The sequence below is a fragment of the Trachinotus anak genome, unplaced genomic scaffold (assembly GCF_046630095.1).
Source record: "Trachinotus anak isolate AG129_WGS33_773 ecotype Australia unplaced genomic scaffold, CSIRO_AGI_Tana_v1 ptg000005l, whole genome shotgun sequence".
Taxonomy (NCBI): domain Eukaryota; kingdom Metazoa; phylum Chordata; class Actinopteri; order Carangiformes; family Carangidae; genus Trachinotus; species Trachinotus anak.
The window spans coordinates 16,229,130-16,234,298 of NW_027273856.1; the positions used below are offsets into that span (position 1 = coordinate 16,229,130).

Consider the following 5,169-nt stretch of genomic DNA (forward strand, 5'->3'; position numbering starts at 1 on the left):
GCAAGCTGCGGTTTCTGCAGCTTTCCAAGAACACTATCCATTAAATAATTGAGGAAAAAATAAAACAGTTTTCTTTTATAATCTGTAAATCTATTTATCAATTAGCCTTCTTTTCAGATTATAATCTTTATTCCACATTCACGTACAAGCTGATAAAAATCTCACAGGGAAACTGAGGGAATAATTAAACCTGTTGAGCCACTGCCAGCACAGTGTGTGTGCGTGTCCCGTACTATATTTCAGGAAGTTTTGTGTGCAGCATTTTTCCCATAGTTCAAGATACGGGTTTGGCAGCCTTTACACTCTGCAGCAGTCTGTAATGAAGTGTGTTTTCTGAACTCACAAGGAGAACGGTTACAGCAGAAGAGAGAGAAAACGTGGACTATGGTAAGAAATTTGTCTGGTTTACATTTTTCTGTGAACAGGCTCTTTTGTTGGGAATATGTTTTTGAAGGTGCTTGTCAGGAATAGACTCACTGAGAGGGAGCTGGTTGTTTACAGGTTGACCTCTTTTCTGATTAATCATTTTCTATGGTGTCTTTTCAGCAAAAAACAGCTCTGTAAGTATTTGTATGTATATGAGCGTGTGAAATAACAGATAGCACTGAACCCCCCCCCCCTGTTTGCTTTGACTCATCTGCATCTTTGTTGACTTAAACTACACAATGCCTGCTGTGTTTTTTCTGTAAAATTACTGTTTATTGTTGGGTTGAAGTAGTTGTTCATGGTGTTATGGACTGAGAAAGGCAATACTGATCAAAGCCAATTATTCCTTGATATTAATGTGGGGGAAAAAAAATCACATTTATTTATCCACGAGAATCAACATGTTTTTTCTGAAAGTTAGATATCTAGCAGTCCCCCAGTTCATCCTAATTACCTGTCACCTTGTGAGTGCATTACAAGTTGTCAATGATGACATTTTTACAGATGTTTGGCTAAAGCTGTTATCCAGAATAACAGTCAAAGATAAGATACAATTCAATAATACTAATCCAAAAACAGACCAGAGAGGTTTCTGACATATTTAATAGTAATAATAATAATAGAAAAAAATAAGAGATGTAGCTGAAAGTGCTTTACAATGAGAAATGAAATAGTACAATAAAATAAGGGTGAATAAAAGGATGGATTTTTATGCTTAATATGCAGATGTGGGTTATATTATTAATTATTAGTTTCTTCATATTTAGAACTTTGTCTTATGTTTAAAATATTCACTATACCCAAAACTGACAAAAATGACAGTAATAAAAGGTTATCAGACAACTGAATACATCAATAAATAAAAGATAAAATAAATAAAATAAAATAAAAAATAAAAAGAAATATTATCTCCTATCAAGTGGTTAAAAAGGTTTTAGTCAAGGCAAATGGTGTGTGTATACATATATATGTATATATATATATACATATATATGTAGATAATTATATGTAACTATAATTATAGATAATTATATATAACTTTTTCAGAGCAACATTTTCCATTTTCCTCACCATGTTTCAGATTAACCTAATGCTCATATGATTATGAAATGGGCGTGCCCATAACTGGGCAGGAACTGGCCCAGGGTACGTGAGTGAGCAATCAAAAGTGCCGTTGCCGTGTCCAAAATCTCTCCCAATTTAGTGCACTACATTTACCGTCTGCCATTTTATTTGAGTATCTAAATTATTTGTGTGAACATCTTGTGCTCTATGTTAATTGTGCATTTACTGTACTGCACTGTACTATACTGCAAAAGTCTTAAAAAAAAGTCTAATTCATTTTAGATGACAAGTTAATTGCAGCTTGCTAGTATTAACTTAATTATAGCTGTCAAGTAAATTGAGGTCCCAAGCTAATGCTAACAAAAGTGTTTCAGTTTTTAATTTACATGACGTTAAGAGAAAGGACGTCACATCACACAGATCTACACAGTATCAATAACACATTGTTTTAAAAAGGTCATTCCTCTCCCTCAACAGACAGATATTCCTGTTTTCCAGACTGATTAGACTTTTTATAAAAAACAAACAAAACTTGAGCTTCTATCACAACAGTTCCTTTGTTAAGTGCTGCACCTGTGAACCAATTCATGCTCCCCCACACTAATAACATTTAATGATATGTCGCTGTCTTTGACGTCCTTCACCTCAAGGATGGAAATTGTGTGTGCCACTGGAGAGACACACATGAGTAGATATGCTTTCTCTAGGATGCATTTTAAATACCTTCATGCATTTCTCACCCCCATCCAGTTCTGAACAGGTCTCCTTTCTGGTGCCGTTCCCGTGATGAATCTTATGCTGATGAGCCATCAAGCAGCACTGGATTCTGTTTGCGCACAACCAACGCAATGTGGAAGCGTCTCTGTTTAATGCAGTTTAAGTGACCTTGAAGAGGACAAGCCATTAAAGGTGTGTATACTGGAAAACAACGTGAGGCTTGTGCTTATTAGCTCTAAATAAAAATGCATCTGATATCTATGTTGTATGAGGCAAGAGCCAATGTAGGTCAGACGTCCGTGTCTTCTGGATTCACCCAAAACAAAAAACATGTACTCTCAGTTACCTCTAGTTGCTGGTGCCTGGTCAGTTTTGATTTACATATCTCTATATCTGTAGCCAGTCTAGTACAGTAGGTGAATGAAATTCCACCTGGCTGTGATTTTTTCATTGGAAAACTGTTGACAGGGTAACTGAGGAGCTTACGGCACTCCCGTAAAAAACGAGCCCATAGGTCCTCTGTGCAGCAGGTTATTATGACGCATAGTTACGTTTTGTTGTTAGGCCACATCTAGTGGTTGTAGTAATTATGACAGGTGCAAAGGGAAAAGTGCAGTGACCCAGTTTATAGAGCGACAAAGTCCACATCAGCAGGTGGATGGCTCAACAAAACACAGGAATATGACACAGAGAGAGTAGTGTTCGATTCCCATGTGAAACCAGCAGTTTTTGTTGTTTCTATTATCCATGACTGTTTAAAATTAACCACGTTGTTTTTATTGTAACTATGAAAACAAAGATTGTCTCACGTTGAGAATTACTTATTTCAACCCAAATCACCATCTTTTCCTAAACCTAACCAAGCCATGACTGTTATCATTGTAACCATGGCGATGAAGGTAGGTGCACCAATGTCAGTACAGTCTGCATGTTTATTATTGTAACCATGACAACCAAAGGCCGTATTGGTGCTCTTTCAGGAGACATTCCGATGGGGGACGGACTGGGACTAAAAAACGGCCCTGGACTTTGACTAGGCCCGGCCCAAAGCAATCGGCGCGCGGAAACTCAACAACAACAATAACGCAGTGCATTGTGGGATTTGTAGTATGATTTGCAGTATGAGTGGTGGGAGTGCGATTTACCGGCGGGCCATTACTAATAGACGTATGAAATTATCCGGCCACGGAAAAATTATCGATATATATCGAATATCGATATTCAGCTAAAAAGTATCGAGATATGACTTTTGGTCCATATCGCCCAGCCCTAAACCTGAATAACATTTCCTAACATCAGCCCGAGTAACACAAGTAACTCTCTTTCTTCCTCTCTCATGTTCCATACTTACTTGCCCTGAATCTGTCTGTGGAACCAGCTCATCTCTCTGTCCCTCATCATCACAGGTGGCCCTATCATGTTGGATGCTGCTAATATTAAACTGAACTTCAGTGGTGCTGCTGCTGGCTGTGCTGCTGAACATTTCAGTTAATTTGCGACATTTAGTGGCTTCACTCTCTAAATGTCGCATTTTTTTTCCCCTCGCCTTCTCAGCAGCACCCTTTTCTTTCCATTTTTTACCGGCGTTATCCATATTGTTTCTATGGTCAATATGCTTGAACGTCTTTGCTGCTGCTACTCCACTTCTTCTTCTCCTTCTCCTTAATTGGCGGGCACGGCCGGGCCGCTGGCATCCAACTTAAAGGTGCACTGCTGCCACCTACCGTACTGGAGTGTGAAACAGTAGATTAGATTAGATTAGATTAGCAGGGGGAAAAAAACAGGTGATGACTGCGTGGTGGGTGGTCGGCCGGCATGCGGCCGTCCTGGAGTACCAGCCGTTCTGTGATTCTCCAGATCACACAGATGGCCAGTCTGCCCCTGCATGTTATTGAAATTAAAATCAGACACCTGTTGGAGGATGTCTTGTAACTGAGACACTGATTGATTGTTTTGAGCATCAAAAACATGGTTATCTCAGATATGTTTTTTTGTAATTTAGTTGAACCAACTTTTTAAAGTCAAACTAAATTCTGCTCTCCTTTTGTGTGAGGAAAGTGAAACTATATTGATACCGGGGCTATGGTGTGTATTTTTCCATTTTTCGAAAAAGGAGGATAAAACTGTTTCGGGTATATTTACTTTTGGATTATGTGTGATTACTTGCTGAGTCATCGCCAGGTAATCCTACATTCATTCATTCTACAAAGGACTGGGGTCCAGCTGGTGTTAGCTGTCTCTCTTTCATGGGTCCATTTGCACTCTGCACATTACCCTGTGATTTGAATTATGGCACAGAGTAAATAAAATAAAAAGTAATATGCAGAGTGCTCAACCAACAGATGCAACAAATCATCAGGCAAAGAATATCTGCCCCCTCGCTGGTTAATTTCCTGTCAATGTCATTTACAAACTATTCTTGGTACCTGCTGAAACAAATGTTTAAATATTCAAATGACAGTACCAACATTGTCAGTTGGAACCGAGCAAAACCTTCTTTTAATTTCATCAGCGTATGTGGAGAAAATGAGTGCCAAATTCAGTGGCTTAAATTTGGACCAGCACCAAAGCCACACTTACAATGACAAGGCTGGGAGATAGATGACTAGCATCGAAGGAATGAAGTAATTATTAAGTTATGAAACTCAAAGCATTAATCATTGGCTTGACTTTTCATTGTTCATTAGTTAATAGATGTCAGAAATGCCACCAATGTAAGAAGTTCCACATCCAGTGTGTGTAACAATTGGCTTTAAAAAATGAGTCACCATCACATCTCTTGTTTTTTTTTCTCTCCCTCTCTACCTTTCTTTCTTAAAGGGAATGGCAATATCCAAGAATGGTGTGACCATCTTTGCCCTTCTAGCCACACTTGTTATTTTGGAAACAGATAACTTCATTGAGTTTTCATGTCTGGTTTCACCGGTAGGTCTGCTGTATTTACACCACCTAACATAAAAT

The 5,169-nt window shown here is 38.5% G+C and overlaps 1 long non-coding RNA gene across 1 annotated transcript; it reads left to right on the forward strand.

The window, feature by feature from the left end:
• Window positions 1-220: 220 nt before the first annotated feature.
• On the forward strand, window positions 221-5,134 carry LOC139621737 (uncharacterized). The gene is made up of 3 exons (XR_011691076.1): window positions 221-387; window positions 2,242-2,400; window positions 5,029-5,134. It is a non-coding gene; the product is annotated as an uncharacterized lncRNA (long non-coding RNA).
• The last annotated feature ends 35 nt before the right edge of the window (window positions 5,135-5,169 follow it).